This window comes from Pteropus alecto, unplaced genomic scaffold (genome assembly GCF_000325575.1).
Source record: "Pteropus alecto unplaced genomic scaffold, ASM32557v1 scaffold76, whole genome shotgun sequence".
NCBI classification, from domain to species: domain Eukaryota; kingdom Metazoa; phylum Chordata; class Mammalia; order Chiroptera; family Pteropodidae; genus Pteropus; species Pteropus alecto.
In genome coordinates, this window is record NW_006443138.1 from 5,380,329 (window position 1) to 5,390,861 (window position 10,533).

Here is a 10,533-nt window from a genome sequence, read left to right on the forward strand (position 1 = left end):
GTTTGTTTGTTTGTTTGGTACCTATGATAAAGAGATGGGAGGAAATTGAAAAGGATGATTTAGTAAAAGCTACAAATATGAGGCTGTACTCTCCAATGCAAGTCAAACATTCCATAAGAGAAGTTGCTGAGGAGAAATATATCAAATAATTGTTATTGCTGAATATCCACTCCCTGTTGGTGAATTCATTTTGAGAAAGCTTGATGCTAATACAGAATGATTCAGTTATACAGCAGGACAGTAATGATCTCACGGACTGATGAAAACAAATCAAGATCAGCTCAGTGGTACCAAGGAATAGATGTGAACACGCTGTGCTAGGCTTTTAGTGACCTTGGTATATTTGCATTAATGAAAGAGGGATACCAAATGTCAAAGCTTTTGGATTTTCAAAACTAAATAGGAATTGGAATTATGAAATCTGGTATATCTCATTTTTTCTTGCTTCAGGGGAAAAATGGGTTTATTTTGAGAAATTATCCAAATCCAGGATAAATCAGCCCAGATGGTGCTGGTATCTCCTTCAGAGTTCTTGATCCTGGCCAGGAATGAAATAAAATGATGCAGGCATTTGGGAGCAATGCGGGGAGACATAGGGTGTTTCCAATTATTTCAGCTTTCAGGCTACCCACCCCACATGTTTACCTTCATTTTGAACTCATGAATTGAAGCTGTTGGAGAATATTGCAGAAGGGAATGAGTGACTAGTCTAGAAACATGGAGACCACTGTCAGGACCTAGGAAAAAAATGTAGTAAGCTAAGCTTTGTTTTAAGCCCCTGAACTTTCTCTACTGAACATTTTCTTGCCTCAATAATATTTGGTCCCTTCTTTCAGACTTCATCAGCATTTGTGTTCATTCTTTGGGCCTCCCTCCTTCTTGTTATCAAATTGTATGCTCTGTTTTGCTAGGAAGTTGGAGGGACACACATACACAACAGTCCGTTTTATTGATGAAAGTGATATTTTACTCAAAACATGGAAAATTGAGTTATTCCCAACTCATGTCAGAGATTTAGCAGTCCCAAACCCAGGTGGGCCTACTCTGGATTATGGCTACTTTATTATTGGTCCCACATCACACCTAAGATATGTGAGTTTATGGTGGAAGGTAAGTCAGTTCTCGTATTTCTATGCTAATGGGCAGAATGCCTCCCTTATTGCAGGTAGCTCCTCCCACACAGCAACATCATTCCCACAGTCCCTTTTACAGCCTGATTTCCAATTATCTTAGAGTGAATTTGGATGGCTGCTTCAGCATCTAACTGAATCCCAGCCCCAGCATGTACACCACACATTTCCCGCAATGGGATAGACACTTACTTGCTGAGTATCTAGGAACTGTGAAGTTAAGTTACATGATCCTTTGTTTTCTACAGCCCTCCATTCGTCACTCTCCACTGCTGATAGCAACACCAGAATCAGTTCTTATTTTTCTCTCTCTATCTATCATCAGGAAAAGAAGTCTAAAATGGATAACTTGAAATTAAATGTAAGTTCAATCAGTGTTGCCTTTCTAAGACATCTTCGTATTTTAAAGGTAAACACTTTGTTTCTTCTTAAGGAATTGCGTATAACCACATGCGGGAGAGTGAAATGTGTGTGTGTGTGTGTGTGTGGGTGTGTGTGTGCGTGCGCGCACAGGAAGTGTGTGGAAGGGGAAAAGGGTACAGATGGAATACCTTCTGTATAGATGTAGATGTGAACAAAACCAACTCCATTTTTGTGTCCCGGATTTCATTTCATTTTCAAGTTTCATACTGTGACCTCTGACCAGTCTCATTGTCCTTAGCAAGCATATCAAAGCTTCCTAGTAGATGATTTTCTCTGTTCCTTAAAATGAAGCCATAAATATTTTTGTTAGCAACAGCAAGAATGGCATGACAACAAAGATAAATATCAAACTGGGGATAGTATAGAATAGAAGCAATCATCTGTCATGAGACCACCAGGAGGATAGCCCCTGGCACTGCTGCATTCTTTGTCTTATTAATCATTAGTACCTGAGTTATACTATTAAAAAAAAAGTATTATAAAGGATTTGTCAGCAGAGCATAATTTGCATAAAATCTCTGGGCCATTTGTCTGCTCTGGCCCTATCTTCCTTAAGTAAATTACTCTATAATAAATTATTTTGTTGTCTATGGAGTTGCCAGCTTCATCTTTTCTTCTGGAGATACCTTCTCATTATGGTGGCCATTACACCTTTGCCCCACTGTAGAACACCTTCCCGAAGCCTAAGTAAATCTTAAGAGATAGTCCAATTTACCCCAGAAATAGAACATTCACGTGTGAGTGAATGACAATGTAGGTGTATGTTTACTGACAATAAATATGATGCTCCTTTGCTGTTTTTCTCCTAGACATTGGTTGCTGTTTAACATACTATATATATTTTATCTATTTATCTACTTTATTATTCTGTCCCTACTAGAATATATTCCCATCGCCTAGTCCAGTAGCTGTTGCATGGTAGATACTCAATTAAAACTTTCGAATGAATTATTTATATAAATACTACACTTTTGTATATACTTTTATCAGTTATATGTGTCATAATTATATTTCCCTACCCTGCACTTATCTTTTCATTGTTTCTATGATGTTTTCAGTGAACAGTTCTTAATTTTAACATAGTTGTAATTAATTATTTTCCTTTATGGTTATTGCTACTTATATATAGTTAAGAATCACTTTCCTCTTCTAAAGCTATGAAGATACTTTATTATGCTACTCTTTAAAGTGTTCTTGTTTTTCCAACTATAGGTCTTTAATTTTGTTTATGATGAAGTAGGGGTTTAATTTTCCTTTTTACGCATAAAGATAATTGATTGTTTCTGCATCATTTATTGACCATTTCAACCATTCCCACTGATTTGCAGTGCTTCTTGCCACATATCAAGCATCCATACATATTCGCAGCTTTTCTTTGATACTCTGTTTTGTCCTATTAGTCTAAGTATCATCCCCACCCTTTTATATTAAGTATTGCTACTTGATAGAGCAAGTTTCAGTTTGTTGTTCTTTTTCATGAAGTCATGACAGTTTTAGCCCTCTGCATTTCATATAAATATAATATTAGCTTATAAATTTTCCCAAATACACATATACACAAATAACTGTTGAGAGGTTTATTAGAATTACATTGAATAAATTAAAGTTGGGATGAAATCTTAATAATTTTGAGTCCTTTCAGTCTGTGAACATGGCATAGGTTTCATTTTATTAAGATCTTCTTTAATGTCCTTGATTCAAAATTTATCATTTTCCCTTTGAAGGTATGCATATCTTTTAGCTGGGTTTATTCCTGGGCACTTCATAGTGTTGATGTTTTTGAAATTTTAATTTTTGTTTTTATCATCAATTATAAGTGTTATTGCTAATATATAAAACTACAATTTAGTTTTGCATGTCGTATATACAGCAACATTTTAAAACTCAACTATTAATCCTAAAATTTATAAGTAGATACTTTGATATTTTCAGGGTGCACAGTTATATCTGTGAAAATTACCATTTTGTATTTTCTCTTCTGATCTCTTCACCATTTACATATTTTTTTCTTTACTTTGATATTGAAGACCTTCACTACAATGTTGGATAGAAGTAGTGATAGTGAGCATCTCTGGTGATTCATTCCTAATAGCAAAACAAAGCTTTTAGTATGTTGCTATTAATTATGGTGTGTAGAGTGGGTTTTTTTTTTTTCAGATACTTTCAGTGATAAACAGAGCACTCTTATTTTTAAATTGCTAAGAATCATTATAAAATTATGCTAAATTTTATTAAAGCTTTTTCTGCTTTTTGATATGACGGATTATATTTTTATATATTGCCAGATTTGATGTGCAAATATTTTGTTTAGGAGTTTGCATACATTTTCATTAGTGGAATCTGTATTTTCTTCTTATATTATCTCTGTAGATTCTGGTATAAAGGTTTTGCTGACACCATAAATTCGGAAGTGTGCCCTCTCTTTGTATATTCCATAAGAGTTTATAGAAAATTGGACTATTTCTTCTTTAAAAATCTGGGAGAACTCACTAATTAAGTCATTTGGTCTTGACATTTTCTTTGTGGAGTATTTTGACTCTGGACTTATTTTATGTAGTAGGACTAGTCAGGATTTCTATGTCTTTTTCCTCCAGATTTATTGAGATATAATTGACATATAATATTGTATAAGCTTAAAGTGTACAATGTGATGATTTGATACATGTCTATTGCAAAATAATTATCACAGTAAGGTCAGTCAACACATTCATCACCTTACATAGTTATTATGGTTTTGTGTGTGATAAAAACATTTAAAATCTACTCTCTTAGCAACATCGAAGTATATATTACAATATTATTAACTATAGACATGCACATTAACTTCTCAGAATTTATTCATCTTATAACTAAATGTTTGTACCCTTTGACCAACATCTCTCCAATTCCCCTACCCCCTAGCCACTGGAAACCACCATTTTACTCTGTTTCTGTAAGTTCGACTTTTGTAGATTCCACATATAAACAAGATCATTCAGTATTTGTCTTTCTCTAACTTATTTCACTTAGCATAATACCCTCTAGGTCCATCCATGTCATTGCAAATGGTGAAGGTTTCATTTTTTATGGCTGAGTAATATTCCATTGTATATGTGCACCCCAGCTTCTTTATCCAATCATCTATTGATGGGCACTTAAGTGGCTTCCATATCTTGGCTATTGTAAACAGGGCTTGGTGAACATAGGAAATCCGGAAATGTGATGTCGCCAGTTTTTTCTTCCTTCTTAAGATTACTTTGACTGCTTGATGTCTTTTGTGGTTCCATACTTATTTTAGTATTGTTTGTTCTATTTCTAAGAAAAATGTTATGGAATTTTGATAGGGATTGCTTTAAAGCTATTGATGGCTTTGGGTAGTATGGACATTTTCACAATATTCTTCTGATCCAGGATGAACACAGGATATCTTTCTATTTATTTGTATTTTCTTGAATTGCTTTAATCAATATCTTATAATTTTCAGTGTGTAGATCTTTCCCTTTCTTTTGTTAAATTATTCTTAGGTATTTTATTGTTTTTGAAGCTATTGTAAATGAGATTATTTCTTTTTTGGATAGTTCATTGTACAGAAACACAACTGGGTGTGCCTTCTTCAATGATTTCTGTGTTAGTTATGTCTTCTTGAATCTGTTTTGATGAGTTCTATTTTTATCTGGTGATTTATCAATTTTATCATAAATTTATTAAATCAAATTTATTTTCTCTTAAATGTCTGAAGCATCTATAGTGATATCTATATTTTCACTTCTGATATTGGTTAATAGCATTCTCTTAATTTCTTGATCATTTTCACTATGGTTTGTAATCTAAAATTATTTTCAGGAAATCAGTTTGGGCTTTTTTGATTCTTTTGTATGTCTATTTTCAATCTCATAAATCTCAGAATCATTTCTGCTCTTCATTTTATTCCTGCTTCCTTCTTTATTTGGGCTTATTTTGGCCTTTTTTTTTTTTTATCTTTTTCATAAGTATGCTTAGTTCATTATCAGCCTATTTTCTTTTCTAATATTTGCATATAAGACTATGAATTTCCATCTTGTACTACTTTGACTACACCTCACAGTTTTTGATATTTGATATTTTTATTATTTAGTTAAAAGTATTTTCTAATTTCCATTATGATTTTATTTAAACAATATGGTTGTTTTAGAAACATATATTTTAAATTTCCAAACTAGAGGGATGTTCTAGTTTCCTTCTTTGTTTTCATTCTAACTGAATTGCAATGTGGTCAAAGAATATATACTGTATAATTTCAATCTTTTGAAATTTGATAGATCAGTAATTAATTCTATAAAATTTCCTGTGCCCTTAAAAAGAATATATATTCAGCAGGTATTGATGCTGTGTTCTATACATGCCTATTAGGTGATGTGGGTTAATAACCTTGTTTAAATTTTCTATTTGTATGCTAAACTCCTGTCCCTTTATTGAACAAATAACTAAAAGAAGTATGTTTAAAAGCTCCCACTATGATTATTTGTTATTTTTCTTAGGTATATCAATTTTCGATTTATGAATTTTGTCATAATATTATACTTTTCATACAAATTTTAAAAAGCGGTATTGCTTGTATATTATTACCTTACTCTCTTGTCTTGAAATTCATTCTTTGTAATATTAATTTGTTAGGCTGGCTTTTTTTAGGAGCAGAGAACTGTAGTATTTATATGGTATATATATTTTCAATTCTTTTACTTTTAACCTTTTCATGTCCTTGTATTTTGTATGTATCTTTAGTAAGCAGCATTTAACTGGAATTTTTTCAGGCTATTTAGAGTATTTACTGACAAATTTAGTTTGTATCCTTTATTTAGAGCATTTACTGATAAATTTAGTTTTTATCTATTTTAATTATTTTTAAAAAATTTGTTCTGCTTATTTTTTCTCTCTGTATTGCCTTCTTTGGACTTGTTTTTTCTTCTACAAGTTGCAATGTTATTTACTTTGTTTCTGTTCATTTAGTTGTTACTCTAGATTTGCCACATGTATACTTTAATCTCTAAATATATAAAGTTAATCAATATCTTTACTTTTGTCATTGACCTTAAAATACTTTAACTCTAGTTAGTCCCCACTGATTTTATTTGTTTTTTAAATGTATTTTAATGCTATACTTTTATTAACCCCAAACACATTATTATTGTTGCTTATAACATTCAATGACCATTTAGATTTACTTCTAACACTTTCTGTGCTCTTCATTTCTTCTTGTATCTCAGACCTTTTCTCTGGGATTATTTTCTTTCTGCCTAAAATATTCTTTGAGAATTTTCTTTTGAGAAGGTCTAATGGTCACACACTCTTTTAGTTTCTGTTTTTATTTTTCCTTCATTCTTGAAAGATCATTTTGCTGTGTATAGAATCTGTTGACAATTATTCCCCTTCCCCCAACACATTTAATAGATCATTTTTCTGTCTCTGGCTCTTGGTACTACTTTTGAGAAGTCTATCAGTATAACTGATGCTGTTATGAAGGCAATTTCATTTAAAGAAATCTTCTGTTTTAATACTTACTTTGCTTGATTTTCTGCAGTTTTACTCCAGTGTGTTTAGATGTGAATTTCTTTTTCTTTATCCCACTCGGGAATTGCTGGGCTTCTAGAATAAGTTGATTAATGGCTTCTATCTCTAGAAAAATTTCAGCCATAATTTATTCAAATATGCCTCTGTCTCCTTCTCTATCCTCTATAACTTCAACTAAATATATTTTTAACTTTTTCACTTTATTTTCCATGACTCTTAACCTCTCTTCTATGTTTTCCATCTTTTACTATCTCTGATCTGCGTTTTGGACTTCTTCTGATCTATTTTCTAGTTCACTAATTTTCTCCTTAACTGTATCTGATCTGTTGTTAAACATACCCACTATGTTTTTTTCAAATCTGCTAGACAATTTTTTATAATTATTTGTTTCTTTGAAGATAATTTTATTTTTCATTTCTTTAAATGTGGGAGACACAGTTGTTTGATAACCTATTTTGCTTTATCTTTATACTAAGTGTGTAGCAGTTTGGGATCTAAGTTTTACAGAGGGACGGATAGTTTCTGGGTATCCACTTGTTTTCCTATTCTATCCAGGCGGTAAAAGCTACAGCTCATTTTCTTCTGTTTAAGAAAATGTCCTCAAGATGAAAGGAAACTTTGACCGTGATTTACCATTCTGAGTTGTTTCTTGTACTTAAATTTTAATCTAATAATTATATCTTTGTCATTATCTTAAGGTTTATAAAAATCTCACCCAGAATTTTTAGTTGTTTTCAATGAGACAGTTGGCATGAATTACCTAGTCTTACATATTACCAAAATACACACACATGTGCCTGCACATATACAAAAATCAAGCTTATTGAGAATTTGCAACTTATTGGGGCTAAATGTGTGTATGGTTGCTCCTTCAGTGAAGTCTTGGCTAGATTCCATACTTTTTGGTCACTTTCAATTTCTAGAAAAATTTTATCTTTGTATTTAAGATGTAATCCTTAATTCTTCATTGAAACCTTGGTCTCTTCCCTTCTCCCTGGTTGCTTAGAATGAGATTGGAGAGCATGGAAGAATGGTTAGATTCTAAGACATCTCTTTCCCCTTCTTCTCCCAGGCACTAATTCCTCCAGTGTTGGTGATACAGAGGAAGGAATGGGAAGAGTCTTCCTCATCTAAATGTGAACCAGACCCTGTCTTTGCTCTGGCTCAGTCTGGTTTAACCTGATATTGGGGACCTTTTATGGATGTGGACAGCTCCTCATGGGCTGTGAGTGTGATTTTCATATGGTGGTTGTTAGCTTCACCTGGACACTTTTCATTGTCAAGAGCCTCCTCTAGCAAGTACAAGTGTCTCTTTTGGTCTCTGCTGTATGTATTCCTAATGCCCTTCACAGTCGAACACCTCATTTCTTGACCTTCAAGTCTCCCTCAAGGCTCCTGTCTCATAATGATCATGCTCTTCTATGTGGAGCCAAGAAAATTACCAGAATCATTTGTGCTCTACAAAGCACCTAGAAAATAGGAATGGTTAGAAGTTGGACCACTCTTCTTTCCAAGTATCTTACACCCAAGCCCAGATGATATGGCCTTCCAAAGTAGGCCATCTCCTACTTTCAGAACTTTCCAAATCAAATGTACCTCCAAACCTCAATGGACATATGGGAAGCAAACTTTCTTTCCCCCATAGATGGAAAGAATTGCTAAAATCATACCACCATATTCCTAGATTCTCAGAGCTCCAAACGCCTTCCCAATAACTTCCTCACTATGTTCTCTTCTTATATAGGATACATGTACAAGGGTCTGTCCTGGACCTGCATCCAGCTGGAGAATAAGATGCTGGTGCCCTGCTTTACAGGCACCTCTAATATTTAGGGATGCTTCTTTTGGAGTTCCCCTCACTGGGGTTTAGAAAGGAGAAAATAACCTCCTCCTCTCCATGTAAGAGAGGAAGAAGGATCCTCTTGCCTTTCCTCGTACTTTTATATAAACTGTGGGTGAGGAGAGAGTGACATTGTGTAGGTGCTATACTGGTTCTTTCCAGCAAGGCTGCAGGAGGAAGTCTGGCCCCAGAGGTTGCAGCTGGCCTCATCCTCCATTATGGGAAAACAGGAAGGATTTAACTCATCTTCAAGTTCATAATACACATATTTTTAATGGGTATACCTCCAGATGTCAACAGTTGCTCTTCTCTTCTAGGGTATTGAGCTCTTGGATGATATAAAAATATTTCATCTTTTTTTCTTTTTCTTCATCTACATTTTATAATTTCCCCTAATAAGCACACATTCATTGTATAACAAAAATAAAAATTTCTCTGCATGCTCCACCTTTTATTAAGAGACCATTGCAAGACCCCTTTAAAAATATTCATTAAATTATTACTAGTTACATTTTAGTTTGCTGGCAACTCGTTTTAATTTTCAGACATGGAAAATAATTTCTTACCTTTTGAAACTTTTAAAAATACATTTGAATTTCAAACTCTGCCACCACATTTTGTTTTGACTCTCAATTCATACTTAAATAAAAGTAATTTTTGTTTCAAAGCTGTAAAGGAAACGGAAAACTGAAAATTAAATTAAATGTTATACTTAATCTCTGGCTTAGCATGAAAATACCTGCTCTAAACAAGAGAATGGCGTAAAAGATAATTCTGACAGGAAAAATAGACCTTCTAAGAGAAAATCTAAAATATGCATGTGTAAACTTCTTTTATGGTGGCAAGCTCAGCCTTCGCCTCTCCCCTTGTGGAAAGAAACTCAATGGCATTCAAACGAAGTACTTCTTTGATTGGATTGAATAAATTCTTTGGTCAGTGAAGGAAACAGAGAACTTGGAAATGGTTCTTGACCAGCCTGGTATTTTTTCATTTTGTCTCTGGCTAGCTATGTGTTCCTTTCAATTGCACTTGTTTGTCCCAGTACATTAAGTTCATTGAGCAAGCACTTTGAATTTTCAGATAAAAATCCTTGATTAAATATCATTTGAATGTTTTTTCATTCTGGCATCATGACCTAAATAAGGCAAAGGGTTTTCAATTTTATTAAACATATATTTATTAGTCATATTCTCTGTGTCCTGTTCTTTGCTAGACATAATTAAAGACTGGGGCATGAGAGAAGCACCCCTGAGTTGGGCTGAGTCTAAAGCAACAAAAATGATACCCTTGTGTGTCTCATGTACATCGATCTCATTTGGATATTCCTTACAGAATGTGGTCTCTTCTCTCTAGGAAGTGAGTTTAATGCCGAGGATAAGAATTCCACATACTAAACAATTAAAAGGCAAGATAAGGAAATCATTCAGTGCTGGATAGTTTAGTGTAGCTAATTGATAGGGGAGGTCAAGTATGAAAGCATCTGTGAGCAGCATGACGGAGAGTGGGTACTGTAGACTGAGGAAATCAGATGAGCTAGAAGAATGAATGTGTGTTGGGTAGACTGAGTCAGGCAAAGACTTTCTATGTGTGGAAAGTAAAAGGAAAAAATGTACA